Source organism: Gymnoscopelus braueri (genome assembly GCF_963280865.1).
Source record: "Gymnoscopelus braueri genome assembly, chromosome: 11".
Classification (NCBI taxonomy): domain Eukaryota; kingdom Metazoa; phylum Chordata; class Actinopteri; order Myctophiformes; family Myctophidae; genus Gymnoscopelus; species Gymnoscopelus braueri.
The window spans coordinates 29,400,879-29,420,878 of NC_137613.1; the positions used below are offsets into that span (position 1 = coordinate 29,400,879).

Genomic DNA, 20,000 nt, shown 5'->3' on the forward strand with positions numbered 1-20,000 from the left:
AGACAAACAATCACATTCAGTCACATACTAAACATCAATCACATACAATCACATACTAGATATCAATCACATATAATCACATGTGCCATACTAACCACTTAAATCCTAGCATATGTATTTTGGGAAAACTCTCGCAGAAAATAGCAGTATCGACAAGCTAACAACGCAGGCTTGTTGATTGGCTATTTATTTTCAGAGAAGATATTTAATGTAGAGCGAAAGCAGAATAGACACTAGTATAGAGTCCTGAGGGACTCCACTCAACAACGTATGGGGTTTAAGTGGCTAATCATCAATCACATAATGTCACATACTAAACATCAATCACATACAAGGTTTTGAGATGATTTAAAAATGTCAAAACTGGTTAGATTTTTAATTTAATGCCAAAATGAATCGGTAATGCTGACTTTGACCACTTGGGGTCACATTTTTCTTCTAATAAAAAAATAAAATGTCTTTTTTTAGACATATTCACTTTTGCATGTCCTCTCTGCACTCTGTTTCCTGTCACTCTACACTGTCCTGTTTAAAGAAAACACACACTTGTATAAAGGTTGCATAAATAAAGGTAACGGTGAGGGTCATAAAAGTGGAGAGTACTGGATCAGACAAAAAAAATTAAAATAATCACTGATAGAGGTCTTTCTATCTCCCTGCCTCCACAGTCAATTCAACGTGTTACATTGCAACACGTTGTGGAATATTTTTTGAAACATTTAAACAACAAATCTTGCTTGGGGGTCTCTGGCAGGAAACATATTCATTTGGGGTCCTTGACATGAAAAGGTCTGAGAACCACTGCCTTAGATGACGTGTCTAGTGTGGTTCTAGCACCACATCAGGCGTCTCCACGCCTGATGAACCGTGAGTCTTTTTTCTGGTTGCTACAGCTGAGCCTGCTTAGTCACAGTAAGAAACACTCCCGTGTGCCTTGTTAACTCGCTCTCTCTCTCTCTTACTCTGTGACTATACCGTTCTCTTTCTTTTTATTTCTCCTTCTCCTCTCAAGTTGTTTAACTTGCTCATGCCAATCCCCACACTCTCCTTGTGTCTTTCTCTCTCTTTCTTTGTCATTGTTTCTGTCTGCCTCCTGTATGTCTTGACACGCCTGTCTGTATAACTGTCTTTCTCACATAATTCTCTCTCTCTTTCTCTCTCTCTCTCTGCTTTGGAGCCAGGGCAGTAGACTCAGAAACTATAGGCCTGTTGCTGTTGAGGCAGCTACGCAAAAATAATCACACATAGCCTCCCCTGACACACCTAATATGTTATTAAAACACATCCCACATGCAGAGGCACCTGACACTTAAATGTACATATATGTAAATATATGCTTTTATGCGCTGTACTGTTTACTGCATAGGCTATGTATATAATATTTATAAATAGGACACTGCACCTTCAAAGCATCTCAGAGGGTGCTATGACTAATGCACATAGTTATTTCTTTACCTTACTACTTCCAGGGGGTCCCCAGCTAAATTAGTTAATACAGCAACACACTCGTTTACCCACTTTATCCATATTTTATTTGTTGGCTATTACAAAATAGCAGATATACAAGCTCACAGCTTGTAGCCTATATCTGCGAGCTTGCACATATATTTTTGAACATAAAAAAATAGCACAATCAGTTGGCTAGCTGACAGGGCTGTCTCCTCAAACAGTAAAAAATCCTTAGTGTTAACCCTGAGAGTGTAGCAATGGAAATGGAACCATTTTCTAGAGCACATTTTTCGGTTTTACAGTGCATAATTTGGATTTATCTGATCCAGTGCAAAAACATAAAAAAACTATTAATCAAGCAAGAGACAGTCATAACCACACTGTTTGACTGTTTACCTAGCAATAACACGTCAACTACGCCAAACCTGATCTGTGTGTAGTAGACAAACACACAAGTTACACGAGTTTAAACAAGAACTTGTGAGTCAGGGTGAATTACACAGAAGCTTAAAATAGTGAACATGATGCAAATGAAACAACACGAGAGCGAGAACTACTTCTGGAAAATTACATGTTTCTGCAAATCGGGCAGTAGGAGAGTTTGTCAGTACCGATACACAGAGGGACGAGACGAGAAAGAGGGAGAACGTGAGAGAGAGAGAGAGAAAAGTAGAGAGAGAGAGAGAGAAAATAAGAGTAAGACAGAGAGAGAAGAGTAAAACGAGAGAAAGAGAATGAGCTTATAAAAGCCGAGTGGATGTCTCAACTTACTGAAACTCGACTGTCTCGCTGAAGTTTAGTACACTGTGTCAGGGCACACATCTGTTCACAGTCTGACACTAGGGCTGGAAACACACACACACACACACACACACACACACACACACACACACACACACACACACACACACACACACACACACACACACACACACACACACACACACACACACACACACACACACACACACACACACACACACACACACACAGAGGCATGATAATGGGTATCGTGTCCCTTTAAGAGTGTGGGTTCTTTCAGGCAGTCACACACTGAGCCGTGTCTATTTATAACACTGCTGTCTTTGAGGGCTCCACTACATTTACATAGAGTCACACACCCATCTCTACCCCCCCCCCCCCCCACATACACACACACAGATGTACAAACATGCATATAAAATACACATGTACACATACATTTGCATATGGACACACACAGTGGTTTGCTGCCGACTGTAAATTCCTGCTGCTTAGGAAGTGTTTGTGGTTGTGGTAGTAAATGTGTGTGTGTGTGTGTGTGTGTGTGCGTGTGTGTGTGTGTGTGTCTGTGTGTGTGTGTGTGTGTCTGTGCATTTATGTGCGTGTGCATTTATGTGTGTGTGTGTGTGTGTGTGTGTGTGTGTGTGTGTGTGTGTGTGTGTGTGTGTGTGTGTGTGTGTGTGTGTGTGTGTGTGTGTGTGTGTGTGTGTGTGTGTGTGTGTGTGTGTGTGTGTGTGTGCATGCGTGCGTGCGTAAGAGGGTGTGTGTGTGTGTGCGTGCGTGCGTGCATGTATGTGTGTGTGTGTGTGTGTGTGTAAGAGGGTGTGTGTGCAGTTGGCATGACTGTGAGTAATTAACTGCTCAGCATTTACCAAGCCGGTTGTGTAGTACAGTAAGTTGTGTAGCACGGGCATGTGTTCGGTGCGTACTGTGTGCGTGTGTGTGTGCGTGGTTTGTGCTTTAGTAGAGCATGTCCAGGCGTACATTTGTACGTGATGAGTCACTGCAGGGCACAGCAGACAGATGAATTACACCCAGTGTGTGTGTGTGTGTGTGTGTGTGTGTGTGTGTGTGTGTGTGTGTGTGTGTGTGTGTGTGTGTGTGTGTGTGTGTGTGTGTGTGTGTGTGTGCACGCACACGTGTGTTTTGTGTGTCTGTGTAACTAGGTGAATGTGTGTTGTTGTGAGTTTCACATGTAAGTCAGCACATCTAGCAGGTGTAAATGATATTCTTTCACTTTAACAGCTAGTTCCCCTCAAGTACAACCTCTACTGCAACAGACTACACTCAAATACAAATATCATACTGTAACTGTAATACTTCAATAAGCCAACACAACACACCAATATAATGCAATACAATACTTTGTACTCCAGTACAATACTATTGTACAATCTAATACTACTGAAATACAACAGTATTTCTAATACTCAAATAAAATACTACAATACATGCAATACTCTAATATTCCAATGATCCAACACAACACTCAATCAATACAATATTCTAATACAATATTTTAATACTCTAATACATATTCTCCGATACTCCAACACAAAACGACAATACAATATTGCAATAATCCAATACAATACTCAAGTAAAATACTACAATATATATTCCAACACTCCAACATAATGCATTACTGTACCTATACCACCATATCTATTAGACCAGCATTTGATCAATTACATTTATACATTCAACTAGTGTTCCTCCAAAAGGCTTATCAGAGCTTGTAAAGCAGCTTTGTAAATCACGATACTGTCTTGTGTCTCAAGATCTTGGCACTGTTGGCACATAAAAGGAAATTAACAATTATTGGATTAAAATCCAAAATAAGAAGAGAAGGAATACTGTACGTCCATTGCAAGGTTTTCATCTGACAGCATGGTATTGTAGTATCTCACACACAAAAATCCCAGTGTTGATTTAACCACATGAACCCTATATATAGGGTTCACATATAGCGTCCCCATTCTGGTCATGTAATAATAGGTGAATATTCACAGAAAATAGCCCATCTACAAGCCCACAGCGCATATCCGCTATTTTCTGCGAAGATAATTAGTATAGAGGTAAAAAAGGAGGGGACCCAGTGTAGACCCCAGATGGACCCTGGTCATCGGGTTTAAATGGTTAACTCCGAATAGTGTACGAAGAACCATTTATACACTCATCAGAGTTGTATTAAAACTAAGGATCTTACTGTGCAGTATCTCAGTGAAGAAACATATTTAATGCCTTTGGCCTTCATACATTCTTCATAACCTCAAACTAAGTGAGCTTATTACAGTATGTGTATGTAAGGATGTGACTGTATCTTCAGGTACATTAGGAGAATGAATATATGTGTGCGTGTGTGCATGCGTGCGTGCGTGCGTGCGTGCGTGCGTGCGTGCGTGCGTGCGTAAATCCTTCACCTCAATACTGTTCGCAATTCAGTCAACCTTGAACTACAGTTAGTCACTCACACACGCGCACTCACACGCACACGCACACAATGCAGTTTGACAGGTGTTTCATGCCAACTTGAAGAAGCAGGCTACAACTGTGCATGTTAGTGAATCCAAACAAGTGTGTCATGAGTCCAAATCTAAACGGGCCACACGTTTACTCCCCTATAAAGCCCATGTTTCAATTTCATATATGGTACTTAAATAGGGCCATTTCCATTAATGTCATTAATCGTTATCGGGGGAAAAGTTATAAATAATAAACGTGATATCGATTTGAAGTCATAGAGACCAGCTCTTCTGCATACTGTATATCACTTGTTCATATTTTTATCTACAAAATCCTGTACAGGCCCCTGTGTTTTATGTACTATTTATACCTGTTAATAGTTCATACAAGATGCAAATCCCAGGCAGTCCAAGTGCAGAGGGCCTAGCAAAATCATACATATCCTTTGATTTTTGTGTGTTACTACCTTTTTACTGTTATTTTATTATTATTTACTCTCAGTTGCATCTATTTTTCTGTATCTGTCCTGTGTTTCATAACTGTGGTTCTGCCATGATGACTGAATTTCCTCCATGGAATCAATAAAGGTCTTTATGTCTATCTATCCAGCCTTAGCCTGATTTTGTTGCGCCGAAAATAGTATATCTACAAGCTCATAAACGTATCACGATGCAATGTGTCGGGAGTTTGTAGATCTGCTATAGTTTTGTCGGAGGACACCATCGTACGATTACGTATAAATCAGGCTTTCCACAATGTATTTAATTTCTGCTCCTGACATTTATATAGTATATTTATATGACATATAAATGCTTTTTGTGATACGATGACTTATGAGAAGTACTTTAATACTTCCAACGACCTTATTGACTTTCTCAGAAAACCCATAATGCGTGGATGTTATCTAGAATGTGAGGTAATGTTTCTCAAATAATAGTGTCCTTTTGTGTAAGAACATGTGAGTGAGCTGAAAGACAGTTATACTGTATAAATAAGATATGATGCAGAGATACAGTACAGTTATGTGTGTGTGTGTGTGTGTGTGTGTGTGTGTGTGTGTGTGTGTGTGTGTGTGTGTGTGTGTGTGTGTGTGTGTGTGTGTGTGTGTGTGTGTGTGTGTGTGTGTGTGTACTAAACATGATGGCTTCTTTCTTCTTCTGTAGGGAATTCAACAATGAATTTATTGATTTCTGGCTGCAAGGCCATATGATAGACTTCCTCCACATCAACACATGGATTTTATTGTGTTCACAAATACAATTCACACTCACCCGCCCACACACACGCACACACACACACACTCACTCGCCCGCCCGCCCGCCCACACACACACAAACACACACTCTGTGTGTCTGTTGTAAAGCCTCTCATCTTGTCTCCATCCCACACCCACTCACTTCTCGTCTCTCATCAATTCTGTCCACCGTTCATCCCACATTCACTTCACCTTCTAACACTCTCTTCTGATCCTCTGTCTCTCACTCTCTTGTTATCCTCATCTATCCCGACCTTGCTACTACGGTATCTGGCCCAGCTCTTTCTCTCCTGTTTTGATACTCTTACACCCCTCTCTGTCTGTCTGTCTCAGTGGGGAGCAGGTAGACATAAAGTGCAAAGCTTCCATCCCTCTCCCTCTCTCTCTCTCTCTGGCCATAAAGCTGACAGAACCTCTCACTTCATCATTTAGAGTTATAGGGTAATAGACGTGCGCACGCACAAATAGTTGTGTGTGAATGTTTGTCTATGAGTGAGAGCATGAAAAAATTATAGTATACACTGTGAATATATGACTATAGTATGTGTGTGTGTGTGTGTGTGTGTGTGTGTGTGTGTGTGTGTGTGTGTGTGTGTGTGTGTGTGTGTGTGTGTGTGTGTGTGTGTGTGTGTGTGTGTGTGTGTGTTCACTAATACAACAGTAAGCCCATGAAGAAAAACCCAGGTGCTTTCTTGCAGTATATAGTATGCCCCATTTACTGCCTTTATACTAGACCCATATCCTGTGTGTGTGTGTGTGTGTGTGTGTGTGTGTGTGTGTGTGTGTGTGTGTGTGTGTGTGTGTGTGTGTGTGTGTGTGTGTGTGTGTGTGTGTGTGTGTGTGTGTGTGTGTGTGTGTAGGGGATTCCACAGTCTGCTGTCCTCCTCTCTCATTACATCATTTCATGCTACTCTGGGCTGGATGGCTGGCTCATACACTCACACACTCACTCTCACACTCTCACACACACACACACACACACACACACACACACACACACACACACACACACACACACACACACACACACACAAAGAAATGTATGCAGGTTTAATGCTTGTGCACGTGCATGTCACATGATAGTGACAGCACACCAAGAGATTATGTCTCTACGCTGGTTCAAACAGCGCTCAAGAGTGACGGCCCACTTTTACAACAGCATAGTTTCTGGAAAAGAATTTCCCATTCATTTGCTCCATAAAAGTTTCAGAAAATCGAGTTTTAAGCCTGGAATGAAGCCATCCAGTCTCCTGATGAATCATGACCATAAAACATTTGATTACGGTATGTTCATAAAAAGAATTGGGAAAGAAAATAAAGAATGTACAGGTCAGGACTGTGTGTACATATTTTGAGAATGAAGGAACTAGTTCTCCCATAAGCCTTTGTGCATACTGTTCCAATGCTTCCAGCCAAAAATATTGTTTAGTTTGTTTATTTAAAAATGTTATCGTGGTCTTTATTATTGTCTTTTATTGTTAGTAGGGATGCACCGAAAATTCGGCCACGGAAAATATTCGGCTGAAAAGGCCAAAGAAATGCATTTTCAGTTTTCAGCCGAAAGGATTTTAAAGCCAAAAAAATAATATGTTGCTGCTACACATTACACGTCTATAATCCTCTTTACTGTAGTCCATCACTGTTAGAAAAAACTACAAACAGTATGACCTCAGAACATCCTGCATTCCATGAGACATGGAATGTAGGAAGTTATACAACTTTCCATCTTTCTCTCTCACACACACACAGAGTATGAGTAAAGCTGTGTGTGTTTCCTATAGTAGGCCTAGTACAACAGCAGCGCCTTCAACACTCATGATCCAAAACAGGGACCTGAACTTTTTTTAGCGCCTAGTAGTAGGGCTGTGAGCTCACCGTAAGGACTTTTTCTTACCACGTTGTAAAAACAACATATCCCTGCCTCAAAAACACAGCAGCAGCAGAGTACACTACACACTAATGGCTGGAACCACTGCCGTCTCTCCCACGGTGGAGTTAAAGGACGACTTCACCCATTTTCAACCTATCATCATATTGGTCCTCACTAATGCTCATGATAATATGGTCCCATTTTTGTCTACTCAGTCTGTGTCTCAGAGGCTGTGGACAGTTCCGAATCCCGTCTAACAGTGAAAAATCGATGGCGAATCCAAGCTAATAGAAACTGCAGGCTTTCTATTCCTGGAACGTTAGCATGCTATAATGGAAGCCATTGTTCTTGCGTTAATAAAAATCTAAATAAAAAATGTGAAATCCCCTGCCTAACGATGATGTCACATGTAGGCGGGTTTCTGAATTGCTATTCCTATGAGACACAGACCGAGTAGGAAAGAATTGTACCATATTATCATGAGTATTAGTGAGGACCAATTATATGAAGATAGGTTGAAAATGGTTGAAGTCGTCCTTTAAGATGGCAGGCTTCACCCATCTACACTCATGAATGCTATGTCTGGCAAAATACTGTCAGGAAAAACATTTCACCAGGCATAGCAATGATGACGACTATGAATGACTTCCGCTGTGATCACCGGCGACATTTACTTCTCGTTGCTTTCGGACGGAAACCTCATGTCCAAAACTTTTGCTTTGCAGTATTCAGATTAAAAAGTAGCAAAACTAGCCGATCTACAAGCTCAACAAGTTTTGAGCTTGTAGATCGGCTAGTTTTTCTACTTTTGTGTGACACTGTATGGCAAAGCTGGGCATGAATTTACCTAAAAAGAACAATGACAAGTTCAAATATGGAGATATGAGGTTTCTGCCCGACAGCAACGACAGCAAACCTCTGTGATGAACAATATGCTAAACACAGACACACAGACCCGAGGAAAGGGGGGTGGGGGGGTGTCTCTTTTCCCCTCTCCTACTCCACAAAGGAAAAAGAATGATGATGATGGAGCCTTCTTCATGACCTATCTCTAGCAAGTGTCAAGTCTCTGCTAGTTGATTTGCATGCCATATTGAAATGAATGGAAACCAATGGCTTTTTCTTGGAAGGTCAAGAAAACTTGCCGGAAAATTGTCAGCAGTAATGTAAAGCAGTGGTTCTCAGTGTGAGGTCCAGGGACCCCCAGGAGTTCCAGGGGGTCCACAGCTAAATTAGAGCTGTGAACAAAAATCTTCTCTTATGGGGTCACTGGCACTAAACATACAGTACATGTCCGTGGGGCAGCGTGCGTTGCCTGCCGCTTGCGTTGCCTGTAGCCTGGGGGGGATGTGGATCAGAGGTTATGAATTCACAAGAATAGCATAGTCGTTGGTGACCAATGTGACACATACTGTATTCCGGGATTGAGTTCCTTGGCCTGCTGCCAGTGTGCACAAGAAGTATGACGCTGATCGGTGTAGTGGTTTGTGAGATTGGCCACGGACAGACACACAGGAACACAGACGGGGGTGAAAATAATACCTACGCCAGTGCTATAGCAACAAGAATGAAAAGAAAGAAAAGGAAAGAAAGAAAGTTGTCAGGCTCGTTGGGTGACTGAATACCTGTCTGTCTGAATGATGACATAGTGTGCACTGTACACAGTGTTCATGTAGATAAAAGTAGTCCCGTGAACGTGTGTGTGTGTGTGTGTGTGTGTGTGTGTGTGTGTGTGTGTGTGTGTGTGTGTGTGTGTGTGTGTGTGTGTGTGTGTGTGTGTGTGTGTGTGTGTGTGTGGTGTACACGTGCACGTTTGTTATATACGTGCCCATGGAGGAGGCCTGTTGCTCTCCTTTGTTATACAATACACATTGTATAACTCTGTGGGCGGATTCACCATCTGCAGAGATGCAACCCCTGCTGTGCCTCACGCTACACTCTGTGTGTGTGTGTGTGCACATACTGTATGTGTCTACTCCACTGCCACAAATAGATAAAGCATCGTCAACAGTAGCCAGGTTCTCGAGTTCATGGTGGTGATAAATGAATGGCACTAGTACTGCACGCGCGTGTGTGTGTGCGCACACGCGCGCACACACACACGCGCACGCACACGCGCACACGCACACACACAGAAATTATAGCAAATTATAATTGAAATAGTATAAAAAAGCTGTGATTTACGCATCATAAGAGGACATCGGAAATCATTTGTAGCAAATAAGGTGACTAGGTGAGGATTGTTTAAAAAGCTTATTAGGTGAGGGTTGTACAAAAAACTATTTTTTTAAAGAAAATTCAAAATCTACTCTGTGGAAATGGGCACACAGATGGATAGATGCACCAATAACAGGCCAAACCATAAAGTGGGTTGTTACAGCGCCACCATCGGGCTGACTGGGATTAATGGAACATAATATCTGCTATTGGTTAAAGCTTGCAGATATTATGTGAGAAATAAAAGTTAAATATCTTTAAAAGTATTAAGGTTAGAGGCATGAGCTCGGCTCTAGGCTCTCCCTAGGCTGGCAGAGGGAATGTAGCGTATAAAATATGTATAAATATGTATAAATAAATACATAAAGGTTAAAAAATAACAGTTTAACCACATTCTGGACACATATCATAAAAGCCAAACATTCGAGCTCACAACACTTGTGAGCTCGTACATTGGAATAGTCAGAATTAGGAGAATATAAAGAGTGAACAGAACATGAATATGTTACAGCAGTGGTTCCCAACCGTTTTAGCTCAAGACCCAAAAGAATAATTAGACGTTTGCCTGGGACCCAAACTAGTTACAGTACTGTAACTTTCCACTAGCACACACATTTTTTTAATAAACAATGGAAAAATCTAAAATTCCCGATTTTAATGGGCTAAATGTGTTATAATGTTATGAAATTATATTGGACTCAAAACACAGAATATTATTGTTCCTGAGTAAATTATATTGGACTCAAAACACAGAATATTGTTGTTCCTGAGTAATCTGTCGTCGAGACTCTGTCACCAAACCACTCTTCCTGAAAATATGCGTAACCTGCACAGTATGTGGAGAGAGGTACGCTTCATCTCACATCAAGTTGTGCATACTGATCGTTGCATAGATTTTAGTTCCGCATAATACTCATCATGATACATACAGCCCCAGGTATCATCGTAACCACTTTAACCCTGACATCCCTATTTTGGACATGTCATTATAGACCAAAGCAGATCTGCGAGCTGCTTTAATGTCGCCATGCATTGTAGATCGGCTATTTTTATTTCATTTATAATATATATATATATATATATATATATATATATATATATATATATATATATATATATAAACAAATATGGAATTTGAAAATATGGAGTGGTTAAAATGATGCATCCTGCCATCCAAAGCACTTTATAACATGCATTATAGGGGTGTGCTAAAATATCGATATTGCGATATATCGCGATACTCTCTCTCGCGATAAATAATCGATAGACTGCTGGCAAATAGATATATATTTTTGTATTACAATTTTTGGTAGCACTTGCTATGCATCCCATGTGTATAACTCATTATACACATACTTATAAGGCATTGTAATCTGATCATAATCCTTTATAATCATATTTATAAGAGCTTATAAATAGTCATAATGCTTTATAACCATAACCATAACACATTATAAAGCTTGTTATAATGACTTATAAGTTCAAGTATAAATGCATTGTATTATGCTTATAACACATGATGATTACAGTTATAAATATTCAAAACAACGTATAATGCAATCATAACACATTATACAGCATGTTATAATGACTTATAATATCAAGTATTATAATACTTCATAATTGCTACCTACTTGCTATGCAACCCAAAATGTATTCTCACAATTATAATCCACTATAATCAAATCTTTATTATAACTGCTATAATGCTTTATAATCACAGTTATAATGCATTATAAGTGATAATAAGGCATTATAACAGTGATTAAAATGCGGTATAACAGTGAGTATAAGGCATTTTATACGTTATAATACAGCATTATTAAATGATCATAAAGTAACAAATGGCCACTTATAATAACTTATAGTATATTTATAGTAATTATAATGTATTATTACAGTGATTTAAAGGCGATAAAAATGTAGTAATAACACCTTATAAAATGATATTAATGTGACAAATGTTCACTCTATAATAACTTAAAATCACAGTATAACGCAATATAAGTGATAATAAGGTATTATAAACGTGATAAAAAAGCCTTATAAAATGATCATAAAGTAACAAATGACAACTTATAATAACTTATAATCGTAGTATAATGCATTATAATAATGCATTATAATGGTTATGACACATTATAACAGTGATAATAAAGCATTATCAATTGATTATAATGGATTATAACTATGAGAATTAATTTGGGATGCATAGCAACTGTTACCAATTTGGCAGCAATTATGAAGTATTATAACACTTGATACTTATAAGTCATTATAAAAGGCCTTATAATGTGTTATGGTTATGGTTATAAAGCATTATGAGTATTTATGAGCTCTTATAAATCTGATTATACAGGGTTATAATGCCTTATAAGTATGTTAATTATGCGTTATACACATAGGATGCATAGCAAGTGCTACCCAATTTTTTTGCTCTTTTTTACATTGCATTAGTAATACAATTATTTTGAAACCAAAGCAAATATTACACCATGCATTCCCCCGGTTGCCAGAGTGCAGTACTTCATGTCGCCTGTCATGTCTGTGGTGGCGCTACTGAGGTAAAGTGGGCGGACTACTACTACTACTACTAAGTATTCTCTGGCAACCCCCCCAACAAGCATGTTTATACATGACCCCATACATTTCCTTTCAACTTGACCACATTGTTAAGTAGAAATGCCACATCACGGTTGCATCCTACGCCAGCCACTTGCAGTTTACATCCATGTCTGTCTAGACTCATAGTACACTGTAGTGTATATGAAGACTTTAAAGTTGTTTAACGAACAGGTTTGTGAGGTCACAGTGACCTTTGACCTTTCACCACCAAATATTAATCAGTTCATCCTTGGGTCCAAGTGGACATTTGTGCCAGATGTAATGAAATTGCCTCCAGGTGTTCCTGAGATACTGCATTCACGAGAACGGCACAACGGACTGACAGTCGGACAGACCTGAAAACATAACACCTCCGACCATGGCTATTGCCGGTGGAAGCATAAATAACAGTAGAGTATTGGCAGCAGGCAGGGCGTGCATCCCAGTGACTGCTATAAGTGTGAATTCACTCTGTAAAAATAGAGCAAATGTAACACCTTGCTAACCGGATGGATCTCACACTCATTGTGTGCATACATTACATGAATACACACAACCATTCACACACACACATACACAATAATAGGCAACACCTTCAGCAGATATTGCCACATACCTGTATGATTATTTCTTGTGGTCTAGTTATAAACAGGCTGGGCGAGTGGTGCATTGTGGGATAGACCGGGCGACTGATTGGAGGTGTTATTAACCATAACAAACTAACTATGAAAAACACAACTCCTCTTAGTTTCCAGACAGTAACGCAACACACAGGAAGACCACCGCCGATGTTACGTCATATTCTGTCCCCAACGCTTCCCTTACTCGCCAACCCTAAACAGGAAATAGTTCCTACACAGCTCCCATGGGGCCAGTGAAATGAGCCGTGTGTGTGTGTCTCAGTATGTCTCTCATTTAAGAGAGAGAGACAGACCCGCGCACACACACACACACACACAAACAAAAACACAAATACTCATACACTCACACTCACTGAGGCACAACCAGGTCTGCAAAGGTTATGGGAAAGCGTCCTTGGCTGCAGTTCTAGATTGACATGGAAGAAAAGAAAACAGAAAGACAGGGCAGGGTGAGAGAGAGAGAGAGAGAGAGAGAGAGAGAGAGAGAAAGAGAGAGAGAGAGAGAGAGAGAGAGAGAGAGAGAGAGAGATACGGTCTATAAAATTCTTGCATACAAGCCGGCTCACCAAAGGAAATGTACCATTCATATTATTTATATTATTCTTTGTGAGTTTGATCTGGATACTATACAACTGAAACACACGTGACGCTCTGCCTGAGCCAATGGAAAATCTCCAGGGAGGGGCCTCACGAGTAGCTGGACCAAGTTCATATCGATACTAAAGCACACAGTGCAGAGGAGAGAGAGAGCTTGAGATTAGCACGACAAATGATGACCAAATTAGTATTTGTCCCAACTATTTGATTAGTAGCTAGCTACCCTGCTTTAGCATTCAACAGAAATGGCAGCAGTTACTGAAACAGTAAACACACACAGTTATCCCCAAGTGTGTGTGACAGGCTGGGGACAGAGCGTGGGGCATGGGTGCTGTCAATGATAAGCCCAGGGTGATGAATGGGGGCCGTGTGGTAGGATTGTGTCGGACAGCATGCTCCCGGGGGGGTGTGACGTCATCTTTTACTGCTAGCTGTAAAATAGAGAGGAACTAGGGCTTACCTGAGCACGATGTGCTCAGGTAGTGTGTGAATGTGTGTTTAAAAACTCAGATTTCCAGATTATGACATTGATATGACATGTATGTCTTATTAGTAAGTGCTGGGCAACATCTATTGTAGCTCGCTATGATGAAAACTAGTAGATATAGGACTAATGTCTTTAACAATGATAGGTTCTTGATCGTTATCTTAAACCCCCTTGCTGTTGATCACACACAGATAAAGAATGACACGTGACACACGAGATCTCTTTTACTCGACGAGGATTGTGACCACCATGTAACTCACTTCACAAGGTCCAAAATCACAATGGCGCACTCCCCTCCGTCCAAGCACTTTATTAGAAAAGGGGAGGGGACAGAGGAGTACAGAGGAGTGGAAACTTACTAACTGATAAGGACTGTCAGACATATTACACATTGGATTAATACATTGTAGGATATTCAATTAAATGAATACAATCAAAGAAAGAACTTATATACACATTATATATATCTTTATAGCTGCATCTAAATGCTGTAAACCGATCCTGTCATTTCCTGCTTTTGTTCATTTAATTAATACTCCTAAAAACATCAATCACATTTTTCTTGCTTTCACATTTTCAAAATGGATATCATACCAGGATTTTTATTAATCAAACCAACAACTCAACCATCTGCCTCTTCGCTTCCAGTGGCCTTGGGACTACTTTCTATGTCACTCTCAAATAGGGCTCGAAGAGAATACACACTCTCGTGTGGAGTGGAGCACTTGGGACAAATATCGTCATCAGTCTAAGACAACGCCGCATGTCTGCACGACCTTTTCATTGACCATACACTAATGGTCTTGCTTTGCGTCACTAACATTCTTGGAATTAATGTCATCTGAAATAAAAAAACACCACATGTCCTTTTTTATCAGAAACGCAGACCCCTCCACTCGCAGCAGTCAAAAGGTCAAGAGTCCATCTATTCTGGACGGCCATTAACGACGCTGACTCAAACTCACGGTTTTGGGCCTCTTCAAATTGTCATTGTAGCATTGAGGAACAGGCTACGTCTATAGTTAATTGTCTCTACACGTAACATAAGCTTTCCCACTCCAAGATGGGGAAAGAGAGACAAACCAACCTTATTGGCACGGGATTACCAGTGAGATTGTATTTTTCTTACAACCTCCAATTCTTAGTTGATCTAAACAAACACGGGGGAGTCAGCATTAATGTCTGTTGACAATTGTGTTCGTTGATCTGACCCTTCTTCACAGAGCCAGCGTGGACATAACAAAGGTTAGGCTTCCGAGTGACATACAGGCTTAACAGTGCTATTTAGGGCGTATTTCAACTGATGGTACAGTTTACACGGCAAATAGCTGCTGTTAGTTCAAAGTCATTTTCTCCCAAGGCTCACCAGCGATATTGGATTTCGAGGCATGTCACTTCTCATGACCAGTTGTGTGAAACAGATATATTTATATGTGTGCAACCATAAACATTCACATTTTAGTCTTAGCGATTTGATTAGCGTAAAAATATACCCAGCATTTAGATTTAGACGGTGAGAAACATTTTCGTCAACACTCCTCGATTTACGAGTAACTTTAATAATACAAATATATAATACACTCAAAAATTAAAAAACTCACAAAAATACCAGGGGTGCAATTCTAGGTGTAATAGGAATGGGGAAGGGGATATTCTAATGGGAGTCTTCTCCAGGTTTGGGTCTGACCGTAGCGCTATCAGCTCGGCCCCACCCGCTGCTGGCTTTAGCACTCCTATTACTTAAATGTCTGATAATGTTCGAACCAATTTACAGTGGCCTTTTGTGGATCCAAATAACACGTTTCACAGCAATTGTGTTGGTGACCAGGACTCAGAACGGACCCTCTCAGCGCAGAGTTGGTCCTGGTCCTGTCGCTTGATGATCTTTATCACGGCATGCAGATCACCAGTGCTTCAGTCCCTGTAGGGAGAGAGAAAAGACTAGACAGATAATTTGCACTTTGGACTATTTTCATGTAAAGCTCCACTAATGTGATGCATTATGGCTATGGCCGTTTTGACACATCTGTACTTCAATCTAGTTTTACAGTATCATCACTTTTCAATAAGTGGAAATAATAGTCTTACATATGGCCTTTCGTTACCTTTTCATTGTCTAAAAACATGTACAAAACTGTTTAGCATAATTTTGAAAATTATAAGTGTGAAAATGCTGCTTAATTATATATTATATGTGTACCATCCCTCCTGTTTGAGATATGACCTATGGTCATGACTCAACTTCAGATCCTAAGTGTGAAATGGTCTGTGTCACTGGTGGCAGACATAACAAATATAAACTCCCATCTGAAACGCGACTAGGTTCCTTTGCTATCTTATCTACATAAACGTTTCCCAGGCGTAAAAGTGCCTCTGCTAGTCTACTGTGCAGCAAAAAATAAACAAAGTAGAAAATGCATCGTGGCTATTATTGTAGAGTCAGACATTTAACATCGATGCCCTTAGCGGCCTTGGGGTTCAAAAATACCACAACGAACTTTAGTGAGATGAGCTTGAGTACATATCAAAAATTTACACAGGTTCCAGGTCTTAATTTAGCACCTTACTCTTTCAACAAGACATAAATCATTTAAAAAAACTTCTTTAACTTCAGCAGTTTGGATAACGGACTTAGTATAATCAGGAAGGGCCAACACAGAGACCAAAATGTGCATCATCTGTCTTAACTTAACAAAAACGTCTGCTGCCAACGCAATTCAAACTATATGGGGCATACTGCAAGGAGCTCTCTCTTATTCTTGTGTTTTTTGGTGCTTGTATCTAAGCTGCTCTTCTATCTGAATGTAAACAGTGGCCTGCTACTCTTCCCCCATACTTTCACATGTGGGAGATTCTACTACTAAATCAACACACGAGATAACGTGAGACGAAACCTGACAACGTGGCCTTAACATTTAGCTATTTCCCTTGAGAAAATGGCTGGACTTCACACGCACACGCACACACACACACACACGCACACGCACACAGAGCCAGGCTCACTGAATTGCTCTCACTCTCTTATTCTCTCTCTCTCTCTCTCACTCATGCATGCGAGCACACACACATGCTCACACGCGCGCACACTCACGCACACATGTGAACACACACACACATGCGCACACATGCGCACACACAGACAGTCAGACAGACACACATACAATCTGCACATTACAGATTTCAGACTCATGCATCACTTCTATAATTTATATATTCTCACTCCTCTCACACACACATTACCTGACACTCTCCAACGTAAGTGACGTCATTCCACATGCTCCAAACACACACACATACATTCCTTTCGGTACATGAACCTACACACATGCACGTATACAAGCACACACGCACGTCATAACCCATTTTTTCACACTACTGTTACTACCCTACACACTTTACATATAGTACATATGTATTACACCCAAACACCACATTCACTCACATTCATGTGCACTAACGCCTGAACACACACGCACACTCTCTCTCCTTTCATGCAGGACATAATTTAATCATGTAGGTGGACTGTACTTCCATGTACTGTATTCTCATGTTCTTACTAAATAAAAGTACATTCCTCCACACACACCCATACACATACAATTCACTCTTTCTTCCTCTTCTCTCTCACCCATTTAAACATCACTCCTTTACATGTCGTTGTGCACCACGACATGGAAATTTGAAATGTTTAAATGATTACTGCATCTATTTGGGGCATTCATACAGATCACAAAAATGCACATTCCACTCTCTCATTCACACATCTTTTAGACAAAACAAAACGTTTTCTTCTTACTACAATCTCTCTCTTTGTAGCTGTCGCTCTGATGCGCACAGCCTCCTAGCTTCTTCTCTTTCTCTCTTCTCTAATCATCCCAGCCAGACATATTGCATGACTCGCAAAGAGCCAGTCCGAAGAGAAGATGGCCCTTACGACCACATATACAACATGAGTTGGGGGCCCTTGGTTGGCCTTTCTCTTTCCTCGTATCATCCCATCCATGTACTGTTGTGCTTGATATACAATCAGCCACAAAATGGCCTAAACGACCACACCTAAAAACATGATCTGGGGGCCCTTGTTTGGCCTTTCTTCTTGCCCTGCTTTGGCTTATTTCCTTCGTTGGTAACATCGACTACAATCACTTGTTTCCCAGGATCTTCTTTTTCCTTCTCCATATTAGCAGTCAATTACTATTATGTGGGTGAACTTAAATATGTGTGGTTATTATAATGTTCTGTTCAATGTGTAGAAATTATTTTATTCACTGTAAAGATCTTGTTCTTATCCTAACTAAGTGTACAGTATTTCAAACTTTATCTAGGCACTGCTGTATACTGGCCAAAAACTGTATCACACCCAAATTCACCACGTCCACCACGTGTAGACGTGCCCCAGGGAATCACGCACTTATCACTCACTTATCACATCCAAACCATACACCGTACACCCCTGAGATTGTTATGGGGGTTATACTAGATATATAGAATAAATATAGACAAAGCAGTTTACACGACTAGATTTCCCCGGAGGGGGCTGTCAGACCCACTGGCTTTCAACCACCGTGACAAACACACACTCAACTTGTACCAGTATACTCTTGCAGCTAATAAAATGCAGTGGCTTTCGCCACTACAACACAACTATAACTGTAGTTGCTTATCTGTGCACAACTACAACACACTTGTCAATATTACACCTAAGTAATAACAACAATATGTCCACACAAGGACCACACTTGTCAATATTACACCTAAGTAATAACAACAATATGTCCACACCAGGACCACTTACATGTTTCTTATAGGCGTGTGATCACGTTCAGATTTCGGCAGTCGTTCGTCGAAGAGAAGATTTCGGACTGGTGAACACCGGCCTGGCGCGACTTTACACCCCAGGGCTTGCAGGACCCTCTCAGATCTCTGGCTATCGATAGACTTGCGATGCGTCCTCTTCTCCTCTTCCAAAAACGACGTAGAAATCCGACACGAAGGACCAGTGAAATGATAGGTTCTTGATCGTTATCTTAAACCCCCTTGCTGTTGATCACACACAGATAAAGAATGACACGTGACACACGAGATCTCTTTTACTCGACGAGGATTGTGACCACCATGTAACTCACTTCACAAGGTCCAAAATCACAATGGCGCACTCCCCTCCGTCCAAGCACTTTATTAGAAAAGGGGAGGGGACAGAGGAGTACAGAGGAGTGGAAACTTACTAACTGATAAGGACTGTCAGACATATTACACATTGGATTAATACATTGTAGGATATTCAATTAAATGAATACAATCAAAGAAAGAACTTATATACACATTATATATATCTTTATAGCTGCATCTAAATGCTGTAAACCGATCCTGTCAAACAACAACATTGAAATCATGCAATTTTAATTCTGCCTGGCTCTAGACTGGAGCACACGGCTCAACATGATCTTGAACGCACCTCCATGTTCACGAACGTGCAGTGCACGCGTCTACATTCATCATGGAGTTGCAGGCTGTAATAGCAATAACTTTTTTCCAGACGGTCGGAACAACAGGCATCCGTAGCTTAACAGGATTATACCTTTCCTTTTTTGATACAATGCAGGAAAGGGTAATAATTGATTGCGCCGATCGTCCCCTCGTAGCAACAACAGT

The 20,000-nt window shown here is 40.5% G+C and overlaps 1 protein-coding gene across 4 annotated transcripts in view; it reads right to left on the minus strand.

The window, feature by feature from the left end:
• Positions 1–20,000, minus strand: part of atxn1a (ataxin 1a) — a 146,651-nt gene that overhangs the window by 60,636 nt on the left and 66,015 nt on the right. Inside the window, exon 3 of one of the 4 annotated variants that reach the window (XM_080442473.1) lies at positions 2,221–2,288. The exons of 2 other annotated variants lie outside the window; for them this stretch is intronic. The gene's annotated coding sequence lies outside the window, so the exon portion shown is untranslated. Of the gene's footprint in view, positions 1–2,220; positions 2,295–20,000 lie in introns of all 4 variants that reach the window. One more of the 4 variants, XM_080442472.1, reaches the window with a different exon arrangement.